The sequence below is a fragment of the Squalius cephalus genome (assembly GCF_949319135.1).
Source record: "Squalius cephalus genome assembly, chromosome: 14".
Lineage (NCBI taxonomy): Eukaryota > Metazoa > Chordata > Actinopteri > Cypriniformes > Leuciscidae > Squalius > Squalius cephalus.
In genome coordinates, this window is record NC_137135.1 from 9,619,180 (window position 1) to 9,635,620 (window position 16,441).

The 16,441-nt window shown below is 38.4% G+C and overlaps 1 protein-coding gene across 2 annotated transcripts in view; it reads left to right on the forward strand.

Moving 5' to 3' along the window:
- Window positions 1–1,580: 1,580 nt before the first annotated feature.
- il1rapl2 (interleukin 1 receptor accessory protein-like 2) overlaps window positions 1,581–16,441 on the forward strand; it is a 579,732-nt gene continuing 564,871 nt past the window's right edge. Inside the window, exon 1 of one of the 2 annotated variants that reach the window (XM_079892460.1) lies at window positions 1,581–2,051. The gene's annotated coding sequence lies outside the window, so the exon portion shown is untranslated. The remainder of the gene's footprint in view (window positions 2,052–16,441) is intronic. The other variant, XM_079892462.1, reaches the window with a different exon arrangement.

A 16,441-nucleotide genomic window follows, 5' to 3' on the forward strand; every position in this document is an offset into this window, starting at 1 on the left:
ACTGTCTTTATGAGTGAGTTAGTCAGCTGACCATTCATTCAACAATTTCACTCAAAAATTATGCTTTATGCAGGAACAAACAACATGTTTTTTTACAGTCTATGGTTGAAATTATTTGAACTTTGAACTGAAGCTGATACTTCACTACAAAGATCATTATTTTCAACATTTTCTGTCAACATAATTATTTTTGATGTCAAGTCAGTTTTGATGACTGCAATAATTATAAAATGTTAAAAAATAATATTGTTATTATGAGTTAAAATGAGTTACAAGTAGCAAGTAGCTCTAAAACAAGTAAACCTAAAAAGAAGTAGCCTAAAATTTCTGTCACCCCCATTCTAATAAATAAAATGATTTCACTCAGTTAGCCTAATGAATAGCAAATATATCTAAAATGTAAGCCATGGCCTACATCTAACTCATGGAAATGAATAATAACCCCATGAAATACAATAAGAGAAACAAAACAAAAACATTTACATATCCACAAATGCCGATTTAACAAATGGACACAAAAAGCATAGGCCTAATACAATGACACATATCACTATTTTCCAGAGACACAAAATTAGATTAGCCTACATGGTTAACATAAAAAAATGTTTTGACTGACTAAAATTCACAAATGTTGATATTTAAATGAAATTAGAAAATTAAGAAGAGCACATTCATTCATCAAATGTTGAGAGGAGATTTTGTGCCATCTATGGTCAAGAGAAACAGTGCCCCGGGGTGCATCTTACCCGTCTTACCCTATTAGTAACAAAGAACATGAGCATGAATCACGCGTTATCTGCCTTTGATATCATAGGTGGCTGATCCTACGAGAAGTGAGAACTATCTTGATTGCATTTATTTCACTCCTCCACTGACTACAGCCACCTACTCTCAAACAAGGGAGTATTATTTTGATTGGTTAAGCTTAAATGGACAGATCCACGTGTGTTTTGTGATCAGGAAAGTCTCAAAATACCCACACTCAATCCAGGGATATTCACACACGTGATAGACCACAGGGAGGCGCTAACTCGGATATTGTCATAAAACACTGCAAAACTATTTCAGCAAACACTCATTCTAGCTGTCTGTTTGTTCAAAACAGATACATGAAAATAATTCTACTTAAAAATAGTTTTCTAATAAACGGATTGAAGAGTTAGGCTAAGTGCTGAAGAACAGCTGAAGAACAGCAGAACTAACGCTCTACATTCTACACACAATTTTACTAGTAGCCTATATAGAGGTCCTATATGTTTGAAAGAGTCGGTTCGTTCGGACTGTTTGTTTAAAAGAAACGGTACACTGATTCGTTTGATGACTCAAAAGAGTTCGCATAATTAATTTTATGTGTCATGTTGCAGTACAAGTTTTAATAACATACAGCTGTTAATCACCTTTTTTTTTTCCAATTCTTGTCCTACATAATCCAGCGTCTTATGAAGTGTTATTCGCCGTCCTCACTGTCGAGTGATTCACTATGCTGCGCGAATCGGTTCAACCAAATCACTAAAAAAGCTGTTCAAAAGATGATTCATTTGTGAATCGGACACCAATACTGTATACTGCATTCCTATTAGGAGTAATATGGTAGTGTGTCGATCTGAAAAGCCCTGTAACCGCATGTGTGTGATACGACTGAACTCTCCATCTATCTGCTGCTTCCTGAATTACGTGTGAGGCGCTTCCAAAGGATTGAATTCACTCTAAAGCAGAGAAAGGGGCAGTTATCCTCCAGGTGCTGGTTTAAAAAAAATCTGATAGGATGGAAGTTCTAAGTGGATGTCAAAAACTAACAAGTCGAGCAGATGATGTATGACGATCAGCAGAAATAACTTTGGCGACTTTGACAAACTGCATCGTTATATTGACTGACACCGTCTCGCTATTTACGGTTCACCTCAGTTTATCTTGTTTAATTTCATCTGCGGGTTCTGCCCGTGATAAACCACATCTTCATGAAGTACATCTGATATACACTTGTGGAAATACATCGCAAAGATTATTCGTTTATCTGACGTGCGAGGGAGAAAACACTTCAGCATCACCCGGTAAGTGGACTATATGAAAAAAAAAAAAAAAAAAAAAATGGATTGACTGTCTATATTGTATCTCTCGTGTGGCGGATTATACGTCATTATTATTTTTTGTTAACCTCAAGATTGTTTTATTTTGCACTACGTTACCCACAATGATAGCGATCTGTTATATTAAATGCATAGCAATATAAATGTCTGGAGATTTACTATATGGGATACTTAACTGGTAAGGGACGGTTGGCCCTTATTAAAGTCACCATGGTAACCACCAAAAAGATGGTCCTTGTACGGATATTGTTGCACTGTAAAAAGTGGAAATGTGCATTCCTGCTTGATCTAACCTACTGTAGCTTTAACCTAGTGTAGTCAGATTTATTCGGTAAAAAAATATGTTGATACTATGTTTACATATATATCACTTTGTTCTACAGTGGTGGCTTTATTATAATAAATAAATAAATAAATAAATAATTGCAGGAAGCTTTTGAAAGCTACTTACAATGATTGAAGGAGCTGTAATAATATTTTATTATGATTTTACCGTATGAACAACAGGCCTGCATGTGTCTTATAAAATTTACCATAGTAACCATGACAGTAATTATAAGGTTCAATATAACTTGGATGGTTTTATATGTTGATCACATTGTATATGAGATAAGACATACATACTATTAGTGCCACTTTAACAGGGATATAAACATTTGGTGATATTCCATGGCAACAAGTGTTCTTCTGCACCAGTCAATCTTTGATTATTTCCTTTTTTCTTTATATGTTTATTCATTCATTAATAAAGCTTTTTACCCATGATACGTTTCTCTGTGGTAAAGGATGATGTAGAGAATGAGTGGTTAAAGGTAACGGATGGAGCTTTATAGATAAAGATTTAGAAAGATTTAAAAATGTTAGAACTTCCTGTGATGTCATCAACATACATTTCAGACCAAAATATTTTGGGGTTTATATAAGTTGTGCAGGCCTTTTTGAATCCTGCTTGTATGATGGTATTTCCCCCCAACACACACTGCAGAATGCATCTTACTTTACCGTACCTTACGTTAGTTGTTTGGAATAGTAGCTCTAGATTGCAATATTTCATATCTGACTCACATTTTCAAAGCATTTTTCTGGCAGATTTGGCATTGATGCGGTTCTACTAGTTTTGTTTGTACAGTACGGTTTCCTTAGTGTTGATAAACTTAAATCTTGCAGAGGACTGGATATTGTACTGTGCTACCTCCACAAACTCTAGGCTTGATAGAAATGCAACTCCATTAATGAGCTTTTTCCACTGTTTCTCCCTGCTTAATTTTGTGTTTGAATTACCACTGATGGAATATTGTAGCCTACATGAAGACTGACGCGAAAGCAGTACTAATGGTTTGTTCTCTAATGTACAGCAGCAGTGCTTGATAATTTCAGGTGCAAATGTATAATGGATTAGGAAAGTGAAGTTATTGTATCCTGTGGCTGTTTTAATTTCTCTTTAATTGCAGTCTTGTTCACTGACACTAAATAGTTTGAGGTTAAGCTTTTTCTCTAAAGTCTGATCTTTACTAATAATTTGCACATTTTCTATTACACTCATTAAGAAATAGATTATGTTTGTTAGAGTAAAGCAGCAGATAAATATATATTAGGGTGGCCCTTAAATGTACGAAAATTTTTTTTTTCCGTTTTTCTGCAGCCTGACCCGCTAGATTTGTTCCATTTATGCTAAAAACACCCCAGAAAAAAAATGGGGCAAAAATATTAATATTTAGAGGTAGCTCAAGCACATCAAAGTTCGCTGTTTTTGTAGGCAATTCTACAAGTCAGCAAAATTCTTCATTCTAAAACGTTTAGCATTGAGCATTGTATTCAATACTACACACAGTTTTCAGAATGCATCAAATCACATAGCCTATTACTTGATCACAGTTCAATGTGAGTACTTTATTAATTATTTAACCAAATATATCTTACACAACATACATTTGACTATTGTAAGATAACTGATGATACGCATCTTTTCACATTTAGTCCAGGCAAAGTAACTAATTTTGGAGCCAAAAATAGAACTAATTGTAAAATAATTTTTTGCAGCTTAGATAATTTCTATGAGGTGTCCAGAACAACATACTAAAAGTCCTAAGAAATCCTAGTTGAGGAAATATGTTAAATTCTCATCAATCTGAGATGTGTGCCAAGGGCCAGACAACAATACACCCCAATGGGGTTATTTTTTTCCTTTACTCCTATCAAAATGAAACTTTACACAATGAAAGTACCCATGAAGAGTTAATTTTTTTGTATAACAAGTTTCTTTGAAAATGAATTTGAATATGCAAATGAGCTATACACTAATCGAATATAGGCTACCCAAAATACACCCGCATAGGCTTAATTTTTTCCTTTACTTCTACCACAATAAAACTTTACACAGTGAAAGTATACATGAAAAGTAACATTTTTGTTTTACAAGTTTCTTTGAAAAATCTATTTTAAAAATGCAAATGAGCTCAACACTAGGCCCAATTGACTTATGGCCAAGAAACCATAAAGTCACAAGTAGAAAAAACAGGGGCCAAATAACTAACACATTCATGTCCATTCAGTAAGTTAACCTATGAATAAACACAATACATTTGAAGTCACTTGCCACACTTACCTGGGTCACTTGCCACAAAAAGACTTATATTGACCTTAAGAATTGATTGCACAATCTTGCCTCCAGTTGCTTTCTAAATTCTTTTTTTTTTTTTTTTTTGCGAACAAGCCTTACCTAATGACATTCCCCCACAGATAACATCAGAAGAAAGTCAGAATAGCCATCTTAGTCATTAGTAACGTGGTGAGATTAAATTTTGGGCTGGTAGATTTACAAATGATTGGTATTGTTGGTAAGATTACGAGATTACAGGCAGAAGTCATTCTTACCAACTAAACGATTCACTCTCACACAGAAGACAGATGAAAAACCAGATAGACACACTTTCCAGACATTACAGCTCTTTAAAATAATTTTGCCAGACACCAAAACTGCTTCTCTTTTTGTAGTTAGCAAGTATTTCAGACCAGGCGTTGATATGCTTCTACCTTCTTCTACCGTTTGTAAAGTAGCTTTGCATTGTTATGAGAAGCTAGCAACAGCAATATCTAGGTTAGTTAAAGAAAAAAACTAAAATCAAATCAAAAAGAAACCTCCCCATGTTGTTGTTACCTGTTGTTACCGACCCTGAAGACTACAGTATACCAGTGGGGGTTATACCCCTGGCAGGTACTACCAAGCCAGGCAGTTTTCAGGTTAGAGGCCAGTCTAAAAGCAGCATTGCCCTCACCCTTTGGCAGTAGGATGATTGGATGAAGATCGGGTCGATGTATTTGTCATACGTATGAATGGTGTTTCTGCCTATATGCAAATTAGGACATATTCAATAAGTGTGGCACTCATGTGCATATTCAAATTCATTTTAAAAGAAACTTGTAATACAAATAAAGTTACTTTTCATGTATACTTTTACTATGTAAAGTTTTATTGTGGTAGGAGTAAAGGAAAAAATTAAGCCTATTTGGGTGTATTTTGGGCATATTCGATTAGTGTATAGCTCATTTGCATATTAAAATAAATTTTCAAAGAAACTTGTAATACAAAAAAAATTACTTTTCGTGGGTACTTTCATTGTGTAAAGTTTAATTTTGATAGGAGTAAAGGAAAAAATAGCCCCATTGGGGTGTATTGTTGCCTGGCCTTATTGGCACACATCTCAGATTGATGAGAATTTAACATATTTCCTCAACTAGGATTTCTTAGGACTTAGTATGTTGTTCTGGACACCTAATAGAAATGATCTAAGCTGCAAAAAATTATTTTACAGTTAGTCTGTCGTAAAACGCTACTTTGCCTGGACTAAGTTTGCACAGTTCAAAGTCAATAGTTCAGAGTTTCTTAACACCACGCATTTTCTGTGAAAGTGGCTTTGTTAGCCCATCGTTAACACAGTTTATGCTTCTGCAAGAAATGCATAGAATATATTTTGTGCAAAATAGGTGTAAATTCAGAATTGCCATTAAATAAGCAAGTATGTAATTTAAATAGTTTAGATAAAATTAGGCAAGTGGTAATTATCACAAATTGAGCATAATAACTGATTATACAAGATTTCAACGTCATCGAGCCAGCTCTAAATATTGTTCAAATGAGCTCATATTTTGCCTGAATTATTTTTTCATGTATTGGAACAACTTACCATACCATACCATAGCAAGTGCTTGGAAGCACTTCGACTTCGGCGCAGTAATATCTTCACTAGAGGGAGCGTGGGCCGGTGAGAGGATTTTTCACAAGTGAAGATATTACTGCGCCGAAGTCGAAGTGCTTCCAAGCACTTGCTATGGTATTCCGCCATACAATATAGTTATCCATTTTACACGCTTAGAAAAGCGCAACGTTTTGTTTTGTGTCACCGTCCTAGGTCGAGTTACACTACGCGAGTAACTGTATTTAAATAGGGAAAACGTGGAGGTGTTTGGTAGCTTCTCTGCTTGGCCCATATTGAATGAACTGGGCTAACAAAGTTTCGCCGCAAGACAGAGCGATTTAGTGCACGCACTGAGACGAGAGAGGTATGTATCAACTCGTCTTAGTTAAGGGAATAACATAGTTTAATATGAAAAAACGGTGGAGTATCCCTTTAAGGATTTGAGAATTAGAATTGTTGCTCTCCACAAAGATGGCCTAGGCTATAAGAAGATTGGTAACACCCTGAAACTGAGTTACAGTACAGGCCAGGGTCATACAGAGATTTTCCAAGACGGGTTCCACTCGGAACAGGCCTCGCAAGGGCCAATCAAAGAAGTTGAGTCCTCGTGCTGTGCATCAGGTGCAGAAGCTGGTTTAAAAAAAAAGACGTATGAGTGCTGCCAGCATTGCTTTAGAGAATGCAGAAGTGGAAGGTCAGCTTATTAGTGCTCAGACCATATGCCGCACACTGCAACAAGTCGGTTTGCATGTCCGTCGTCCCAAAAGGAAGCCTCTTCTGAAGCTGGCTCATAAGAAAGCCCGCAAACAGTTTGCTGAAAGCAACCTGTCCAAGAGCATGTATTACTGGAACCATGTCCTGGCCTGGCCTGGCCTGATGAGACTAAGATAAACTTGTCTGGCTCAGATGGTGTCTAGAACATACTGAACAGTCTCGCAGAATTAGATCTTAAAGCTACATTATGTAAGATTTTTGTAATAAAATATCCAAAAATCACTGCAGAATGTGTGGCGATGCCCTGGTGAGGAGTACTAAGAAAATTGTGTCTTGCCTACAGTCGAGCATGGTGGTAGTAGCATCATGGCCTGGGGCTGCACGAGTGCTGCTAGTACTGGGGAGATGCGCTTCATTGAGGGAAACATGGATTCCAACATGTACTGTGGCATTCTGAAGCAGAACATGATGCCCTCCGTTCAGAAACAAGGCTGACCGGCATGATAATGACCCAAAACACACCGTCAAGATGACGACTGCCTTGCTGAAGAAGCTGAAGGTGATGGAGTGGCCAAGTATGTCTTCAGACCCGAACCCTATTGAGCACCTGTGGGTCATCCTCAAGCGGAAGGTGGAGAAGTGCCATGTGTCTAACATCCAGCAGCTCTGTGATGTCATGGAGGAGTGGAAGAGGATCCCAGCAACAACCCGTGAACTTTGGTGAACTCCATGGCCAGGAGGATTAAGGCAGTGCTAGATAACAATGGTGCTCACACAAAATATTGACACTTTGGACACAGTTTTGACATGTTCACTTAGGGTGTAGTCACTTTTGTTGCCAGCTATTTTTCTACAATGGCTGTATGTTGAGTTATTTTCAGAGGACAGTAAATATATACTGCTATACAAGCAGCACAATGACTACTCTAAAATATATCCAAGTTTCATTTCTATAGTATTGTCCCTTGAGAAGATATACTAAAATGTCTGCTGAAATGTGAGGGGTGTACTCACTTTTGTGAGATACTATATCTATATATTCCAAATATAGTTTGCAGTCAATACAGTAGATATCAAAACAGAGAAAACTCTATTTCAGTATTCTTAATCAAATTAATCTACTGTGTAAAAGATGTGTGGTAATTCATCAGATGTAGTATTGTTACAATACTTGCTTTACTGCCCCTATAATTAATGTCAAAGTAACAGATGGTTAATGTATTTCACCATCAATATTATTTAAATTGACAATTCGGCACAGTACACTTGCAGTCTTATTTGAAGCAAACCTCAAAATGAAAATTTATTCATCATTTACTCATCCTCATATGTTTTCTTTTTCCATGAAAAACTGAAGTAGATGTGTCCGAGAATGTCCGAGATTCTGTATTTTTTTTCCTCGTCAAAAAGTCATCTTAAAAATAATACTTACATTTTGGTCTGTTCCCCACACAAATCTCATGGGAGTAAGAACATAATATGATGGGTAGGGTATGACATGAGTGTAAGTAAATAATGACAAAATGTACAATTTTGGGTGAACTGGAAAAAAGGCTTTGTAGACGCATATTGAGTTTCATTGGTATGTTGGCAAAGAGTGAATGAACGAATGGACGCAAATCCACTTTTGATAGCCCAAGACTGCCGAAAGAGTGAGGGTGAGTGAAATTAACCCTCTCAATTTCCAGTAGAGCATCTTCACGCGTTTTGAATGCAAGAGTGCCATGAATCTCTGGCTAAATGAAAACAGATGACAGTGCCAATCCCCACGTGGGTGCTGCTGTGCCTCTGCCACTACCATTTATCACCGTCAACTCCCCTGGCCTCTTAGAGAAAAAAGTGCACTCATGTTTGCCATGGAAGAAATTCTAATCTGCTGTCTTCAATGGAGCTCTTTGTAGCTTTGTGGCTAGGATGAAATAGCAAGTGGTAATGCGTTTCTAAAAGCTTAATTTTATTATTCTATAAATTGGTGACAAGAATTCACATGCATTCCTTGACATGATATTTCAAATGAAGGTATCATGAAGAAGACACCTTTTAGCTACTGGAGGAGGCTTATACTAGAGGCGTGGAACTCATTGTGGATTGTAGAAAGATTGTGGATTTTTTGTAAAGATAAATCACCAAGTGCTGGCATATTTCCACATGCTCTTTCTGTATGAACCCTTCACTTCACTGAATATAATAGCTGTATCCCTAAGTTGAATAGATTTATGTGAAAGAATTTTGCAAGCAGACATTTATAATTAAATTTCACAAGTGCAAATCCAGTCTTGATGGATGGTCATCTGACCAGTGTATGACCATAATCAAATAGACTGAAAAAGACAAGGCTACTTAGCATTTAAATGGCCTGTGCAGTGTTAGAAGCCAGCGAGAGGCGTATAAATATGTAGAAAGAGGCCTCTTTAATGTGAGACTGTGAACAGAGAAAGACGATCAGATGGCAGAGCAAAGTTTGACAAATAAAGTAGGCCTAATGTTGTTAAATAATTACAAAATATTCTTGGAAAGTAGAAATGAGCATCCTGTTAAGTTGGGGTACTATACATTTAAGACATAGCCTGTACTATAATATTTTTGTATGTTTATGCTGAAATAGTAAAATCAGTGTTCTAAACTTTACTGCTTACTAAAATAAAAACATTAAAAAATTTCAATAATTTCAAATATTTGAATTTTGCTTACAAATATTATACTGTTCAGCAATCAATAACTTAATACAGTAAACATATTTTTTGCAAATTTTGTTACTATTAACTGTTATTCTACTATTATTATGAGGGCCGTTAACAGATATTTTGGGGGGCAGGTGTTCAAGTGAGAAAAAAGGGCACCCCTCTCATAATTACTATAAAAATACATACAATTTAAGTTAGTTACATACTGTTCAGTCTCGCAGAATTAGATCTTAAAGCTACATTATGTAAGATTTTTGTAATAAAATATCCAAAAATCACTTGCACAGTGTGATATATTTCCTGCAGTTGTGTACTTACAATATCCCAAAAGATTTTTAATTTCAGAGAAATTCCAATTTTAAATAATGGCTCGTCCCTGTTCACTTGTCGCCTGTCAATGACTTAATATCCACGTTATCCCTGGTTTCCGCTCGTACTGCCATAGTAACCATGGCGACAGACATGAATAACTGCGTTATGTCTAGTGGTACGCTTACGCTGTTGTTGTTTCGTTCAAACATTATGGACCATGGCTAGCAGACTTTGTGACAAAAGGAGAACTAAAACAAGGATCAATATCAGCGTGGCGTTTTTGAGATGCCGAGAGCTCCACGTCCGTGACAAACTTCGACTTGACAGAGACACCCCTCTTGCATGTACTTTATTAGACAGGTGAGCAAATGTACATAAAATTAATCAATGTTATATAGCTCAACATGATGAAATGTTAGAATATGATCAGTATGTTATTCTAATGTTGATCTAGCTTACTGCTAGTCTCATACAGACAAACTAACACATAGAATTACTTTATAACTTTCAACACACTCAAATGCAGTTTAGTGTGATAGTGTAGACCAAGTGAAACAGCGCTGCGTTACCTCACAAGTTTCATTCGTCTAATAAACTGACCTGTGTGAGTATTAATTCTGTACTTGCGGGTAGTTCTGTAGAATAAAATGTCCTCATTCCTTTATATCCGCGGGACTCGCGTGTGGCGCTGATATCTGTCTTTTATTAGCAATCGCGCCCTGCTTCATACCACAGTAATGTAAAAACATCAATGTATTCACTCATCCATAAACATTATTAGATCCTTTGGCATGACGACAAGTTCCATAATTCCGCTTATGCGTCAACAACCGACGCCTTTGTTTTTGTAAGAGGTTAACGACCCCTAGCGGTGAAAAAATTTACATATTGTAGCTTTAATACAGTTTTTCGGGCACACACTTAAAGGGATAGTTCACTTTGAAATTAAATTTTGGTATGTTTTAGCTTACCTGAAAGGCATCCAAGATGTAGGTGTCTTTTTTTCCGCAGTAGTTTCAATTTTGATATTTTTAGGTCAAACCGTTCTTGTCTGACAGTCATATCATGCAGGTCTATGGTCACGGTCTCAAAGAGCATGCACAGAGTCCAAATTAAAACAATTCCCCATCGTCCAAATTAAACAATTCCCCATCGTAAGTACACATTGACGGCCTAAGACACGAAACGAGCGGTTTGTGTGAGAAACCGAACAGTATTTATATCGTTTTTACCTCTTATAACACAACCACGTCCAAGTGATCTGAGGGCGCGAGTGCGTCCTGGTGTGTGTCGCGGTCGTTTCTCACACAAACCGCTCGTTTCGTGTCTTAGGCCGTCAATGTGTACTTACGATGGGGAATTGTTTAATTTGGACGATGGGGAATTGTTTTAATTTGGACTCTGTGCATGCTCTTTGAGACCGTGACCATAGACCTCCAGGGCCTGTTGTAGTTCCGGACGTGTGTCCTCCTCATCCTCCAGAAGTAGCTCCTCCAGACGCTGGTGTGCTTGTTCCTGTGCTTGTTCCTTTTGGTTGCAGGCCTCCTCCAGCTGAGTCTTTAGTCCAGCGGTGTCCTTTTCCAGCTTGGCCTTGTCCTCCTCCAGCAGACGTGCCTGGGACAACAGGTAGTGGGAGAGACTCCCGATGATGCGACTCCAGTCTTTTGAACTGTAGGCATGCGTGGGGTCCTGGGACATGATCTGGTCCACTTTGTCGTCCAGTTCCTGTTGGGTCAGGAGTTTTGGGTCACCGAAGTCTTTGGATAGACAGCCGGTAGTCATGGCGGACAACCACGCCTCCAGGCTATTCCAGTGTTCCGCAGGACTGGATGCACGTGACATTTTGACTCACTGTAGGCGAGAGAAACACAACACACAAGACACACAAGAAGGGCCAATGCAATCGGGTCGTGAAGCTAATAAACTATAGGACGGGGTGCCGTCTATAGAACTTTGGGCTATTGAAACCAGAAACGTGTGACGGGACGGTTGGAGTCGTCTGCGAAAAAAGTGGGTTGGAAGGGGATTTAGTCTGCGAGTTTCTGAAAAGCATGTAGGCTTAGACAGTTTGGTACGGTTGGATTGGTGATGAGAGATTGAAAATGTATATGAAATGGCCTTTCCTGGTTTGATCTGTCTTACTTTGCTTTATGAAATAAGAGATGGTTTCGTTGTCTGATAGATCTGTGATTGTGGGGTGGGCTTTTGGGTTGAAGCTGCAAGTGATGGTGAGTTCTTCTGAGCATCTGAGGAAACCGAAAAAAGCCAATATGAATATTGCATCCAGTGTGCGGGCAGTGTTGGTGGAGTGGTAGCCTCGATGGAGGGTGGAGATGCATTTAGTAAGTATGTCTAACGTTATTGGTTGTCTAGCATCTGGACAGGTAGGTTGGGTTTTTTGGATGCCTTTGATGAGCATCGATGTTTGAGAATTTGCTATCTCAGAGGAAGGTGAACCAAAAATGAGTTTGTGGAAGAATTGGATTCTGCTTAGATAACCCTTGATGGAGCAGGCTTTGAGGTTCTTGATGCTGTTGAGATAGGATATGAATGAAGTGATGATGAGCAGAGAAAAATTGGGAAAAGGCACGTTGTATGTGAAGTGGAAAGACTTAAAACACTTCCATGCGGTTAAGTAGGATTGGAGGGTGCTGGGTGAAACAGCTTGAAGAATGGAATTAAGAGAGGCGTCGAGAAGTGGTTTTAATGGGTGGTTTATGGGAATATCAGCTCTGAATAGTGAGGTACTGGGGTTGGGAATGGGTCTGCGTTTAGTGCCAGCAACCTGAATTTCTGGAAAGCAAAATGAGAGAGAGTCAGCTATTTGATTTTTGGACCCGGGAACATGTTTTGCAGTTATGATGAACTGATCGCAGGCTGCAATCCAAATGAGGCGTTTTAGGAGAGGCATTAGTGCGGGGGAATTTGAGCGGCCTTTGTTGATGCCATGCACGGTTGCTTGTTTATCGCAGTGCACTATGATGCTGTTAGTGGACCATTCTTTACCCCACAGGAAAGCTGCTACCACTAAAGGATACAACTTGAACAGCGCTGAGTATGTTAGTGACTGTGTTGAGTCTAACAGCTGGGGGGGCCATGTAGACGCGAACCAACGGCCTTGGTAGAATCCCCCGAAACCGATGGCGGGAGCTGCATCGGTGAACAGTTGGATATCCACGGGGAGAGAAATCAGATTATTATAGAAAAAGGACAGGCCGTTCCATTGTTTAAGGAAGGTTAGACAGAAACTGAGCTCCTGCGGGAGCCGATGGTCACATCACTGCTGCGGCAGTGGAGAACATTAGTTAGAGAAACTGAGCTCCTGCAGGAGCGTGAGGGGACATCACTGCTGCGGCAGTGAAGACAAGGTTAGCCAGAGAAACTGGACTCCAGTGGGAGCAGAATGGACTGCTGTGACAGTGAAGAAGGTTAACCAGAGGAACGCCAGAGACGGAGCTCCTGTGGGAGCGGAGGAGATGATACTGCTGTGGCAGTGTGAGAAGCGAGTGGGATCCCGCAGAAACGGTGGGGAAGGTGGATATGGTGAGCTTGTAGGTTTCGAGGTTTAGAGTTTAGAGGGCAGCCTTGCAGGATTATGCGCATCTGAAGTTGAACTGGCCGAGCAAAGATGGCAGTTTGCGTTTAGGACAGTTTAAAATGTCTGGGAAGGTGGGTGAGACCAGAAATATCCTTTGATTTCTCCTCGTGCAGTGCAGCCTGGAAATGAACTATATCCAAGTTAATGCCCAGAATTCAATGGATGTGGCTAGACCCATGGTTTATCCTGGGTGGTTGAAATCCAAAGCTCACCGAAAACCGTGCGGGGCTGAGAGATCGATTGCTAAATTATTTTTATTTTATTTATTTTGAATGAATACATGAGAAGCTTTAACGGTTTATAACCTGTGTATATTCACCTCTGACGCATCGATTTGATACTGCAGTCGTTGTTTGATGTTGGATGATCATCAAACAGCAAAGTACAATCTGATTTAGATGATCGTTTGTTCCTTTATCTGTTGCTTCATTTATTTAGTGAAGTTCAAAAGAGTCTCACTTATGATGAAAGACAAAGAGCTTTCATAGAATTTTGCGCCTTGAATTTTCCCAATTGTGTTTGCAAATCACTAAGGACTACTAAACTTTGCCGTGGAAACACACTGCTTGTATGAATTTTTTATTTAAAATCTTCTCTTCATTTCTATGGGTGAAGAGTTTACCTGCCGATTTTGTTCAGATTTTTAACCAATGGTGAAACTGTGGTTTTAAATTACTTTAAAAATAAAAATACATCTGTACGATAACTTTAATTTTCTAAGCGATTTTTGTAAATTGCAAGGCAGCGTTAACGATAGGTTCAAAGGTGATTTGAACAGAAACCATTTAAAACGTGTATTCCCCCGATCAAAATGAATATCCAGATGGCATAACTGTACTTGTGACTTAACGACTGATTGAACCCATTTGAATGGCCTGGTGCCCGTGAGATAACACTAGAGGATTGCGGCAAAGATTCCTGAAGGACGAAAGATTCTTCATCGGACGGGAGAGCTCGTTTCGGAAATGTTAGAAAGCTAGGGTATTGCCAAATGCTGAAAACTGTCAAGGAATGTTAGGTGAGTTGACAGAGTGAATATATATATATGCTTTCTCTCATGCTGATAGGGTAGACATGGTAACTTGGTAGACATGGTTGTTTAATGACAAGTTGATTGGATTGATTATTTGTTCCTTCCGAACTTTGTTTATGAAACATCATAAAATAATGTCCTAATCAGAGTGGCACAATAAAGCAACAAGTGATAAAATGCATATCTTCTGTGTTAATAAGAGTTTTTGTTAACAAATTATTGGTAGTTTATTGAATTCATTTGAATTCGGGTCCATTCCCACTACTCTGACCCATTTAGGTTGATTTACAGAAAGTTTACTCCCTCACATGGAGGAGGAGCTCAAAGAGAACAAGACAAGCTGAAAGGAGGGTAATGAGACAATGCCTTTTTCCATTTGTGTTGGATAGTGTCACTTTAATGTAGTTATATGTGACAATTTTATTAAATGTGAAAAATGTCAATTTTTTTTTTTTTGAGGCGGCACTTTGTCACTTTCCTCCTTGGAGAAAATACCCCTCCCTGATCCATATGTGCATATGTATTATATATAAGCATGATGTATTCATGAGACATGTGCTTGCTCCATATGGGATAGTCAGTTGTTTGCTTTTCCCATACACTTCCATTGTAAGTGCCATCCCTGTTACACTTAATTTTCCTGGTTAAATAAACATTACATAAAAAAGAAAGACCAAATACAATTCTATTTTGTATTTTTACACTAACTATGTAATGTTTTATTTATTAAAACCAAGTATACATTTCATCAAGTTAGTGTTTTTGCACATTTTTATATGTATTCCAAAATAATATCTAAAGGCAGTACCTATTTAAACAATATATTTATTATTTGGGAACTAATGTTCAGCTTTTCTTTTTAATAGTCAAATTATTTTCAGCAGTCATCAAGCTTGTACACTCTGGTCACAGACACAAAGATGTACCTTTAATTTCCCCAAGCTGATTGCGGACTAAATACCCTCACAGTCATCATGTTTTCAGGCCATTTCAAGTTTGATTTTGATGTGACAAAGTGGTGATATCTATATGGCTCAGTTGTTACTTAACTTTTTAATTAGTCTTCCCATTCATTTCATCTTTGTCTTCATTCAGGCCGATTTGAGAACGCGCATGAAAACAAGAGGCAGGATTTATCGCGTGAACCAATCATAGCCAATAATATCCAATCATATTCAATCATGGAGGCATTGCCTCCTCTCATGTGACTTTCCCCCATACATTCTCAATTACCCCCCACTGAACCCTGCACGCTTTAGGGGGTCTGTTAAAACTCAATAGGCTCAGGCGAGACACAAGAGACACGGACTCCCGCTGTAACTTCACCTGCGGGTGTCGCTGTTGGGCAGGGTTACTTTATAAAACAAGTGACTTTTACACTTTTTAATGTCACATTTTGTAATATTTGCCTTGCTTTATTTTTGTAATATTGATTATTTTCTCATACAGTTTTTTTGAGGAGACACTGCCTCCCTTGCCTCCTCAGAGGAAACACCCCCACTGGTTTTTGGGTCTGGAAATTGTGTACTATTTCAGAAGATGCCTAATACCGCCCCTACCGTATAACAGTGAAAACATGGATTGCCGCAAAATTCCATCAATGGCGGGGAAGCATTATCATTGACCACTTGGGAGTAGATGTCACAGTTACATCACTTGCAGCGGCATGTGCATTGTGGTGGCTAAAAAACAGTAGTAACAAGTGGAGAAAATTTGCCACAATACACGGAATACGAGAAAAAAAATCGTGTTTTGCCTTTAACCCTCTGAGGTCGGCAATCACGCCGGCGTCATCTGCTCGCTTTTTTCCTTATCAG